The sequence below is a fragment of the Ranitomeya imitator genome, chromosome 5 (genome assembly GCF_032444005.1).
Source record: "Ranitomeya imitator isolate aRanImi1 chromosome 5, aRanImi1.pri, whole genome shotgun sequence".
In the NCBI taxonomy this organism is placed as follows: Eukaryota; Metazoa; Chordata; class Amphibia; order Anura; family Dendrobatidae; genus Ranitomeya; species Ranitomeya imitator.
The window spans coordinates 151,554,164-151,566,707 of NC_091286.1; the positions used below are offsets into that span (position 1 = coordinate 151,554,164).

A 12,544-nucleotide genomic window follows, 5' to 3' on the forward strand; every position below is an offset into this window, starting at 1 on the left:
CCAAACCGAGAGGAATGTTTTGAAAATGAAGAATAGTACGTCCGATAAACAGTAATTCTCAAAGAGACTCCAAATGCCATTGCAAACTCATTCGAAGGGGCACATTACTTCTCAAATAAGCCTCAGTCATTGTCTCAGATCATGCCACCACTGAGAAAAAAACTGGGCAAAATGAGATTCTTGGAAACCGGCAATATGGAAACCACTATGATCAAAGTAACATCAGTGTTCCTCTCACAATTGCAAAGGAAATTGATAAGCGAAAATTAAAAATATGTCAATCTTTTTCCAAGACTGTAATGAACCACAGGATTAACTGTAATACGTTCTAGATGGTAATCTGAGAAAATTACTCTGAAAGCAAATAATGATAATAATTAACTAATAATTAATCACAATACTTATCAAATAAGCCTCAGTCATTGTAATAGTTTAATACTTTCTAAGGTTTAAAGTAGTCATAAATCCATCGAGTTCAGCCTATAATCTAACATGCTGATCCAGAGGAAGGCAAAACCCCCATGTGGCAGATTGTAATACCTCTGCATTAGGGGAAAAATTCCTTACTGATTCCACATACAGCAATCCGACTAGTTCCCTGGATTAATGCCTCATCAGAGAATCTAGCACATGTAACCTGTAACATTATGTTTTTCAAGAAAGGCATCCAGGCCCTCCTTGAATCAACCTACCATTACAACATCATATGGCAGAGTTTTATAATCTCACTGCTTTTACAGTAAAGAACTGCATCTGTGATTATGATTGAGTGTTCTTTCCTGTATATGTATCTGATGCCCTTTTGTCACTGTTGCAAGCCTAGGTGTAAAAAGATCATTAGAAAAACTATGTACTATCCCATTATGTATTTATACATTATAATAAGATCGCCCCTAAGCCTGTCTTGGAATCTTCAGTTCATCCATTCCCTTAATAACCTTGGTTGCTTTTCTCTGCACCCGCTCTAGTTCAGCAATGTAATTCTTTTAAAATAGACCCAAAACTTTACAGTGTGGCCATACTAGGGACTTGTAAAGATGCAAAACAGTGTTCTTGCCATGAGCATCCATGTCTCTTTCAATGATTTTGCCTTGGCAGCAGCTGCCTGGCACCTGTCACTAATGCGGACTTTGTCCATCCACCCCTACACACAACTCATTTTCATTGACAGTTTTACCCAGTATTTTACCATGTAGTACATAATTATACATTTTATTTCATCTACCCAAGTGAGTGATCTTCCATTTATCTACATTAAACTTTAATTGCCATTTCTCAGCCCAAACCTCCAGCCGCATGCCACTCTCATCTTCTTTACCTTGGCCCAAGTCACCATTTACATAATCTTCCCCAATACTTTAATTGACAACCCCTTAAGTCCCTAGTTTAAACACTCTGGCAACCTATTAGTAATTTTTCCCCAGTACAGCTTTACCGTCCCCAATGAGGTGCAGCTCATCTCTAGCGTAGAGCCTGTAGCCAAAAGAGAAATCGGCCCAGTTCTCCAAGAATACAAAACCCTCCTTTCTATACCAATTTCTGAGCCACTTATTTAATTCTGTATCCTCCCACTGCCCCTCTGGCATGGCGCATGGTACAGGTAGTATCTCAGAACAAAACTTCCTTCAAGCTCCTTGCCTTAAGCTTACAGCCTAATTCCTTGAACAAATTTTAAAGATTTTTTTTTAAATCAAATAATTTTGTATTAACAGTAGTCAAGTTGACAAACAGACACAATTGTGTCAAAAAGGAGAATAAACATGTTACAAAAAGTTTTTGAAACAGTCCCCTATTCCCCCCACCTTATCTCCCCCCTCCCTTAAAGCCTCTATAAACAAGAATAGGACAATAACATACATTGCTTACATAATAAGTTCCTCTCCATCCACAGTTTCCAAAGTATTTCAAAGGTTTTCACACTTTTCCTTTTTTCATAAATACCCTTTTTCATATTAATAACATATCAGACTGTCTATAAAAGAATTTTAAAGATCTTACACTTACTGCTAACTTTGTCATTGGTGTTAATGAATGTGCACCATAACTGCTAGGTCCTCACCAGCCCCTACCAGTAATCTATCTATCCAATCCACAATATGTCGAAAATTTACTATAATAATACCAGTCTTCTCCCCTTGCTGAGATTACACTCCCCTTTCAGAGGACTTGTCTTACTGCAGCAATGCTACCCCGTACTGACACCCTCTACCTTGCCTTATTTCACCCAGATTGTTATGTCATTGTCTTGCAGCTCCATGCTTCTGTTATCTCCCACATCTATCCCAGCGACAAATAATTTCTATATTGACAAAGGATCTCATTGTTGCAAGCTGATCATTTTAATCACATACCATAGGAAAGAGGCAGGATGAAGGCACAGCTGTATGACCTTGGGTTAATGAAGCTGCAAACACACCAGGGATTACGGGTGCCACTTCCAAAGAAAGAGAATCTGTATGTCCATAAAGAAGAAAGCGGATTGGCACATACCGTCCCGTGCAAAAAAATCCATTATTGTGGCATCATCATACCAACAGCAGACAGATAAAACAGTGGAGTAAATACAGATGACGATCATTTCACGCTTACATTGCGCTTCAATGGGTCGTATGTAGGACAGAGCTCACAGAATATTTATAAGCAACCATTGCCCTTGTCTCACCCACCATCATATGATCATGATATGATGCATATAGTATGTATGACCAGTAATTAACAAAAGTCCCTTCCTTCTATATTACCTAAATTAAAGTTCAAAGTACATGAAATCACAGAGAAAAAAATGGGCAAAATAAGATTCTTAGAAAGCAGCCACATGGAAACCACCAAGATCCAAAAATAAAATGTATATTCATCTCACAATAGCAAAGACACCTTTACAATTGCCTGAAAAGATTTGGGATAGAAACTTTAAACAGCACACACTGTATTACGTCTCGGTGAAAGGAAAAACCAGTGTACAGCCGGTTTCTAGTTAAAATAAATTGTAAAGAAGTAATTAGTCAGTAGGGTTAGGGATCATTCACACATCTGATTTTTTTCTTTCATCTCAGTGTTATCTTTGCTTTTCATGGATAGCACTCATGCCTATGTTAGTCAATGGGGCTGTTCACATGTCTGTAAACAAGCATTCTGCGCAAAATCAGTGTCTGATTCTGATCCAAGTGTCGGGTCAAAATCGGTAATGCAAGTTAATGATCCATGATAAATTTCAGATAGGACTCGGATATCTTCCAAGTGTTGTGTATTTTACACGGATTTCTAGATATGAAAAGATAGAGAAAACTGATGAAACTCGGACCAAATCGTAATGGTAAAAGCAGACACAATAAACAAAATCTGATTTTAATTTTGATTTAAAAAAAAAAACACTGATGAAACTCTCACACGAGAAAATCACTGACATCTGAATGAGCCATTAATCTGAAAATGGCCCAAAACACAAAATTACACCTCAATGACCAATAATATAGAAAAAGTTTATGATTTAGTCAAAGTCCAGACTTGACAAAAAAAGATCTCCATAAATTATAGAACAGGATTTATCTACTCAAAATGCAACACCCATGTAACAAGAAATTGCCTTCAACATAATACAAAGATCCAACAGTTTTATAAGAAGCCTTCAAGGCTAGCGCTTAAACAGAGACAAAACCATGATCATGCCTTCACGTGGTCAAGTGAGGTAAATACATAATCTCTCTGTAACTTCAGGTCATAAGACAATAGTCTTAGTTCCAAAATTCTCAAGATAACGGTCAACTCAGCATTTTTTTAAACCAAGCCGCAAGCTGGATTTGCTGAGCATATTTGCTGCCAATATGAGAAATTAATGTTTTCTTAGCTACCTAAAAAGAAATGAAAATACCACATTTATAATACATATGAAACATTTTCATCCCTCAAATATCTGTAATAAAAACAAGGCCACAGTTAGATCTCTCCATGTTTATTCTACCAGTTCTTAGCTCTAAGCTACCAACCTCGCAGATAGATGTGGATTTGAGAGCAAGCCTTAGCATGCCTCTCAGTCCAGTACAGTCTAAACCTCGAGCTACATTCTTTCACAGATGGTTGAGGCCAGTTCTATGGTTGGCTGGATAGAACCAACCAGGAATGATTTTCATCTATTTTAAGCTGTAGCTCAGGTGAAGAGCTAAAAGATTTATGACAATGGAATGTTTCCAAGGTTTTCTAAAAGACCACCATCACATATTTATGGAAAATAAATTTGAAATCCAAGAATATCCAGAATGGTTAGTATGATGGAAAACATTGTACTTTTTAGAAAAACCAAGCAATATATACAGCAATGAAATGGATTGCTATATATTTTCAATAAAATACAGATAAATAAAGCAACACATCTTGACATTTTTTTAGATGTAATAATATATGTTGCATTAAAAAAATAATAATGGTGCTTTCAAAAATATATTGCCATTTATAGTGCATGCCATTTTTATATACAATATATCTTACAAGGGGTATCTAATCTTCACTGACCTTCAGTGAGCAGATACCATATGGCCACTTATTTATGTTGCAGGAGCTCTCAAAGTTCAGTCGAAAGGATTGTCCACTTTGTTGAGAAACCTTCTTTAAGGCATCTAGAAATACTACAACTTCAGTGTTACTTTAATGGTTTGATTTTCAAAGACCTCAAATTATTGAAACGACCTTCTCCCTTTCAAACAATCTACGATTTGATTCACAAGGATTGGAAAAAAAATGTCATTGAGTGTGTCAATGGCGTCAAGAGCTGCTGGTGTATATCAATTGGCAACTCTTTCCGGCTTCCTGTGAACTGCAACTCAAAATTGTCCTGAGCGACAATGACCTTGTATCACGGTTCCATCACTCAGTGTGTCTGGGATGCAGTTACTGACAGCTCAGCTGTCCAATCTGGTTCACAGGCATGCTGAAACTGCCAGTACTTTGATTAACAGTTCAGTTATCCAAGCTGGTGCAGGGGCATGCTGAGCCGTCTATGTAACTCCTTCTGTTCTGATTCGCTATTCTCCTAGTACTCTAGTACTCTGACTTTGGAACGTTACCTGACTACACTTTTGTCTCTTCCTTCTGTTTATGACGTACCCTCCTGGCTTCTGACCTTGGACTCCTTGACTACCCTGACTCATGGCTTGGCCATGAGAAGTGGCTCGGTGTCACACCTTGCTTTTCTTCTTCACAAAAGTTTGCATGAGCCATACAAAATTTTACTTTTGATCAGGTAGACAAAACAGGTGTACTGAATTGAACAGGAAGAAATTATTATTTCTCAACTTTGATTTTTTTTTCGGAGTCCACAACTGGTTTGCAATCAAAAAATTGATTAGACTTTTTCTTATGCCAACCAAAAATTATCCTCTTTTTTACGTGGACAAAACAGGACAACTGTTCTCAAAGTGAGAAGCAAAGACTTGATATCACCAAGCCTTTTAAAAAATGAGGCCTATTTTGAGAACTGTTTCATGTTTGTGTGCCCTCAAGAGAGTATATTTCCCATCCTCAATAGTAATGTCTACCACTGAGAATCAAAGTGGCAGCCAGGAGATGTGTGGCTGATATGACTTTACAGTGTCTGATGTGTGACAGTTTAGGGTCAGCAATGGCAACTCTGCAGTAGCAATATTATCTACCACTATGAAACACAGTGGGCAGCTAGGAAATTTGAGGCTGGCAAGGCTGTGTCAGGAACAGCATAAAAGTTAGGATGTGGCAGGCAAGGAGATGTGTAACAGTCTTGAGCCAGCAACACAGCCCTGGCAATAGCAGTACTGTCTAGCAATATGAAATACAGTGGACAGACAAAATATGTGTGGCTGGCTGTGCAGTGGCTGTGGCATGAGCAGCACAGTGCACAGTTAGGACAGGTCAGGGAAAGAGATGTGTGGCAATTTAAGGCATCATCTACAGAAGCCTCCTAAAAAGATAATTTTTGCTCTATTTAGACAATATAAGTAAACTACAAAGTCTGAAACTGCTGTGTATGGTTAAACAGGCTGCTGGTTACCACTAGTTACCATCTGCTTTCCTCAAGGCAGTGGAGTCAGGGTCATGGTGTCAGAGACGGTGTCCATTTTGATGGAGTCAAAGTCGAAATAAATTGGACCGACTCCGACAACATTTCAGTTATATAACTTGCTTCTGACACTTTGACTAGAGGATGGTAATAGTGATGCATCATCCACAGATGAACTAAGGCAAAGAACCAGCTTCCTGTTGTGAACAACGAGAGCTGGAACCCCAGTGAAAGCCACAAAATTCTCTCAATAGCTCTAATTGGTTGTTAAAATCTGGTGTTTGGCTGATGTAGCCTTTACCCCCAGCCCAAATCTCGCCCACTCATCAGTTTAATTGGCTTGCTGCAAGTAGACAGAGTTTCAATCATGCGTGGGGGGTTTGACCTCATTAACGTCATCTCAAATATGTGTTGACGTGGGGTGAACACATATTTATTAGGGATCCAGACTTTTTTGTGAGCGGAGACCAAGTGAGCCAGATCACCAAAAAGAGCCAGACTTCTCATTACTAGCTTATGATGATCTTCAAATAAGAGTGGCAAACAGTGCCTAATATTGACTTTCTAAATGCAAACAGAAAGAGGGCTTGTCAATAGTGTTGAGCATTCCGATACTGCAAATATCGGGTATCGGCCGATATTCGCTGTATCGGAGTTCCGATACTGAGTTCCGATACCTTTACGATATTGAATACCGGAATCGGAAGTTCCCAAAGTGCAATGATGCACTATAATGTGTTGAATGTAAAAAAAAAACACAAACATACATACTACATACAACATACTACATACATACAACATACATACTACATACATGCAACATACATACTACATGCATACTACATACATACATACATACATACTACATACATACGACATACATGCTACATACATACGACATACATACTACATACAAACTGCATGCATACATACATACAACATACATACATACTACATACATAATGTATACATACATACAACATACATACTACATACATAGTACATACATACTACATACATACATAATACATACATACAACATACATACAACATGCTACACACATTCGCCAGAAGACTCGCTACACTCATCAGGAGGGCGTTAAACTAGAAGAAGAGGGGACGGGAAGAAAAACATTAGACTCGAACAAAGACGACCCAGGAAAACATACTCAGAAGGGAGGTAAGAACATTTCTAAAACAATCCACAGTGAGGAGATTGGAACAAAACAAAATCCTCTAAACTGCATGCTCGCAAACGCCAGAAGCCTGACAAACAAGATGGAAGAACTAGAAGCAGAAATATCTACAGGTAACTTTGACATAGTGGGAATAACCGAGACATGGTTAGATGAAAGCTATGACTGGGCAGTTAACTTACAGGGTTACAGTCTGTTTAGAAAGGATCGTAAAAATCGGAGAGGAGGAGGGGTTTGTCTCTATGTAAAGTCTTGTCTAAAGTCCACTTTAAGGGAGGATATTAGCGAAGGGAATGAGGATGTCGAGTCCATATGGGTTGAAATTCATGGAGGGAAAAATGGTAACAAAATTCTCATTGGGGTCTGTTACAAACCCCCAAATATAACAGAAAGCATGGAAAGTCTACTTCTAAAGCAGATAGATGAAGCTGCAACCCATAATGAGGTCCTGGTTATGGGGGACTTTAACTACCCGGATATTAAATGGGAAACAGAAACCTGTGAAACCCATAAAGGCAACAGGTTTCTGCTAATAACCAAGAAAAATTATCTTTCACAATTGGTGCAGAATCCAACCAGAGGAGCAGCACTTTTAGACCTAATACTATCTAATAGACCTGACAGAATAACAAATCTGCAGGTGGTTGGGCATTTAGGAAATAGCGACCACAATATTGTGCAGTTTCACCTGTCTTTCACTAGGGGGACTTGTCAGGGAGTCACAAAAACATTGAACTTTAGGAAGGCAAAGTTTGAACAGCTTAGAGATGCCCTTAATCTGGTAGACTGGGACAATATCCTCAGAAATGAGAATACAGATAATAAATGGGAAATGTTTAAGAACATCCTAAATAGGCAGTGTAAGCGGTTTATACCTTGTGGGAATAAAAGGACTAGAAATAGGAAAAACCCAATGTGGCTAAACAAAGAAGTAAGACAGGCAATTAACAGTAAAAAGAAAGCATTTGCACTACTAAAGCAGGATGGCACCATTGAAGCTCTAAAAAACTATAGGGAGAAAAATACTTTATCTAAAAAACTAATTAAAGCTGCCAAAAAGGAAACAGAGAAGCACATTGCTAAGGAGAGTAAAACTAATCCCAAACTGTTCTTCAACTATATCAATAGTAAAAGAATAAAAACTGAAAATGTAGGCCCCTTAAAAAATAGTGAGGAAAGAATGGTTGTAGATGACGAGGAAAAAGCTAACATATTAAACACCTTCTTCTCCACGGTATTCACGGTGGAAAATGAAATGCTAAGTGAAATCCCAAGAAACAATGAAAACCCTATATTAAGGGTCACCAATCTAACCCAAGAAGAGGTGCGAAACCGGCTAAATAAGATTAAAATAGATAAATCTCCGGGTCCGGATGGCATACACCCACGAGTACTAAGAGAACTAAGTAATGTAATAGATAAACCATTATTTCTTATTTTTAGTGACTCTATAGCGACAGGGTCTGTTCCGCAGGACTGGCGCATAGCAAATGTGGTGCCAATATTCAAAAAGGGCTCTAAAAGTGAACCTGGAAATTATAGGCCAGTAAGTCTAACCTCTATTGTTGGTAAAATATTTGAAGGGTTTCTGAGGGATGTTATTCTGGATTATCTCAATGAGAATAACTGTTTAACTCCATATCAGCATGGGTTTATGAGAAATCGCTCCTGTCAAACCAATCTAATCAGTTTTTATGAAGAGGTAAGCTATAGACTGGACCACGGTGAGTCATTGGACGTGGTGTATCTCGATTTTTCCAAAGCGTTTGATACCGTGCCGCACAAGAGGTTGGTACACAAAATGAGAATGCTTGGTCTGGGGGAAAATGTGTGTAAATGGGTTAGTAACTGGCTTAGTGATAGAAAGCAGAGGGTGGTTATAAATGGTATAGTCTCTAACTGGGTCGCTGTGACCAGTGGGGTACCGCAGGGGTCAGTATTGGGACCTGTTCTCTTCAACATATTCATTAATGATCTGGTAGAAGGTTTACACAGTAAAATATCGATATTTGCAGATGATACAAAACTATGTAAAGCAGTTAATACAAGAGAAGATAGTATTCTGCTACAGATGGATCTGGATAAGTTGGAAACTTGGGCTGAAAGGTGGCAGATGAGGTTTAACAATGATAAATGTAAGGTTATACACATGGGAAGAGGGAATCAATATCACCATTACACACTGAACGGGAAACCACTGGGTAAATCTGACAGGGAGAAGGACTTGGGGATCCTAGTTAATGATAAACTTACCTGGAGCAGCCAGTGCCAGGCAGCAGCTGCCAAGGCAAACAGGATCATGGGGTGCATTAAAAGAGGTCTGGATACACATGATGAGAGCATTATACTGCCTCTGTACAAATCCCTAGTTAGACCGCACATGGAGTACTGTGTCCAGTTTTGGGCACCGGTGCTCAGGAAGGATATAATGGAACTAGAGAGAGTACAAAGGAGGGCAACAAAATTAATAAAGGGGATGGGAGAACTACAATACCCAGATAGATTAGCGAAATTAGGATTATTTAGTCTAGAAAAAAGACGACTGAGGGGCGATCTAATAACCATGTATAAGTATATAAGGGGACAATACAAATATCTCGCTGAGGATCTGTTTATACCAAGGAAGGTGACGGGCACAAGGGGGCATTCTTTGCGTCTGGAGGAGAGAAGGTTTTTCCACCAACATAGAAGAGGATTCTTTACTGTTAGGGCAGTGAGAATCTGGAATTGCTTGCCTGAGGAGGTGGTGATGGCGAACTCAGTCGAGGGGTTCAAGAGAGGCCTGGATGTCTTCCTGGAGCAGAACAATATTGTATCATACAATTATTAGGTTCTGTAGAAGGACGTAGATCTGGGTATTTATTATGATGGAATATAGGCTGAACTGGATGGACAAATGTATTTTTTCGGCCTTACTAACTATGTTACTATGTTACTATGTTACATACATACTACATACATACTACATACTACATACATACAACATACTACATACATACTACATACATACATATAACATATATACTACATACATACTACATACATACACCATATATTACATACATACTACATACATGCATACAACATACTACATACTACATATATGCAACATACATACTACATACATACATACATACTACATACATACAACATACATACAACATATTACATACATACTACATACATACTGCATACATACTACATACATTACATACAATAAATACATACAGACATACAGTACATATAACATAGATTACATACTCATCATCACTTGTCACTTTGTTCACCGAAGCCAGTGTCATCTGTAAAAAATATGAAAATAACAAACAATATACTCCCTGATCTGCAGAAATCCACAAGTGTCCCATGACGATCTCCCTGTAAAAAAATAGTCCCTAGTCTCACTTTTGGCATTGTCGTGGGAGAAATTTCCCACGCAGCAAATGCCATAAAGTGAGACTCTGAACTATAGTAACCTCTCAGTGATGCACTGCAGGAGCCATTGTCTCCTGTCAGTGTGTCACTGAGGGTCCTATAGAGCAGTGACATCACCCGATGTCACTGTTCTATAAGGGAGAAAAAGAAGCAGCATCCATTCCAGGTGAAAGGTATAAAGTCTTTATTCCACCATCGTCATACAACGTTTCGGCCGAAACGTTGTATGACGGTGGTGGAATAAAGACTTTATACCTTTCACCTGGAATGGATGCTTCTTCTTTTTCTACATTGTGAGTATCAGTCCAGTGGATCCATGGACGTTGGAGCGTGCATCCTGGCTGATTGAGTGCTGCTGGTTGCTGTTTTTTTCACATGTTCTATAAGGGAGATCATCGTGGGACACTCGTTATTAATTGGACTACGGCGGACAGGTAGTATACGGTTTATTATTTTACGGTTTTTGCAGGTGCTAAAGTATGGTAAGTATGGTTAAATTAAGAATATTAACCCCTTTACTCCCAAGGGTGGTTTGCACGTTAATGACCGGGCCAATTTTTACAATTCTGACCACTGTCCATTTATGAAGTTATAACTCTGGAACGCTTCAACGGATCCCAGTGATTCTGACACTGTTTTCTCGTGACATATTGTACTTCATGATAGTGGTAAAAATTCTTTGATAGTACCTGCGTTTATTTGTGAAAAAAACAGAAATTTGGCAAAAATTATGAAAATTTTGCAATTTTCCAACTTTGAATTTTTATGCAATTAAATCACAGAGATATGTCACACAAAATACTTAATAAGTAACATTTCCCACATGTCTACTTTACATCAGCACAATTTTGGAACCAAAATTTTTTTTGTTAGGGAGTTATAAGGGTTAAAAGTTGACCAGCAATTTCTCGTTTTTACAACACCATTTTTTTTTTAGGGACCACATCTCATTTGAATTCATTTTGAGGGGTCTATATGATAGAAAATACCCAAGTGTGACTCCATTCTAAAAACTGCACCCCTCAAGGTGCTCAAAACCATATTCAAGAAGTTTATTAACCCTTCTGGTGCTTCACAGGAATTTTTGGAATGTTTAAATAAAAATGAACATTTAACTTTTTTTCACAAAAAATTTACTTCAGCTCCAATTTGTTTTATTTTACCAAGGGTAACAGGAGAAAATGGACCCCAAAAGTTGTTGTACAATTTGTCCTGAGTACACCAATACCCCATATGTGGGGGTAAACCACTGTTTGGGCACATGACAGAGCTCAGAAGCGAAGGAGCACCATTTGACTTTTCAATGCAAAATTGACTGGAATCGAGATGGGACACCATGTTGCGTTTGGAGAGCCCCTGATGTGCCTAAACATTGAAACCCCCCACAAGTGACACCATTTTGGAAAGTAGACCCCCTAAGGAACTTATCTAGAGGTGTGGTGAGCACTTTGACCCACCAAGTGCTTCACAGAAGTTTATAATGCAGAACCGTAAAAATAAAACATCATATTTTTTTCACAAAAATTATCTTTTCGCCCCCAATATTTTATTTTCCCAAGGGTAAGAGTAGAAATTGGACCCCAAAAGTTAAGTCAACATCAGTTCAAGGTAAGTAAAGAAAGAGGCCACCAATTTATAATTTGTGATTTTATTGAAGTCACTTTTTTGTGTTATGATATTCACTGACGTCTCAAAAATGCACTAAATCGAAGACACTTCCCAAAACCTTACACCAATAGGTGATTACAGTGATATACACCCAAAAATACAACATTTGGCAAAAGTTTAATGTCATGAATCAGTCTAAAACACCTGTATGAGCAAAATTGTCAAGGAAAGATGAAAAAAAGAAAACAACTTACAATGTGGTACAAAACATATAGAGAAT

General features: G+C 38.3%; 1 protein-coding gene across 2 annotated transcripts in view; it reads right to left on the reverse strand.

Moving 5' to 3' along the window:
* Positions 1–12,544, reverse strand: part of FNDC1 (fibronectin type III domain containing 1) — a 392,429-nt gene that overhangs the window by 252,101 nt on the left and 127,784 nt on the right. The gene's annotated exons all lie outside the window — the stretch shown is intronic.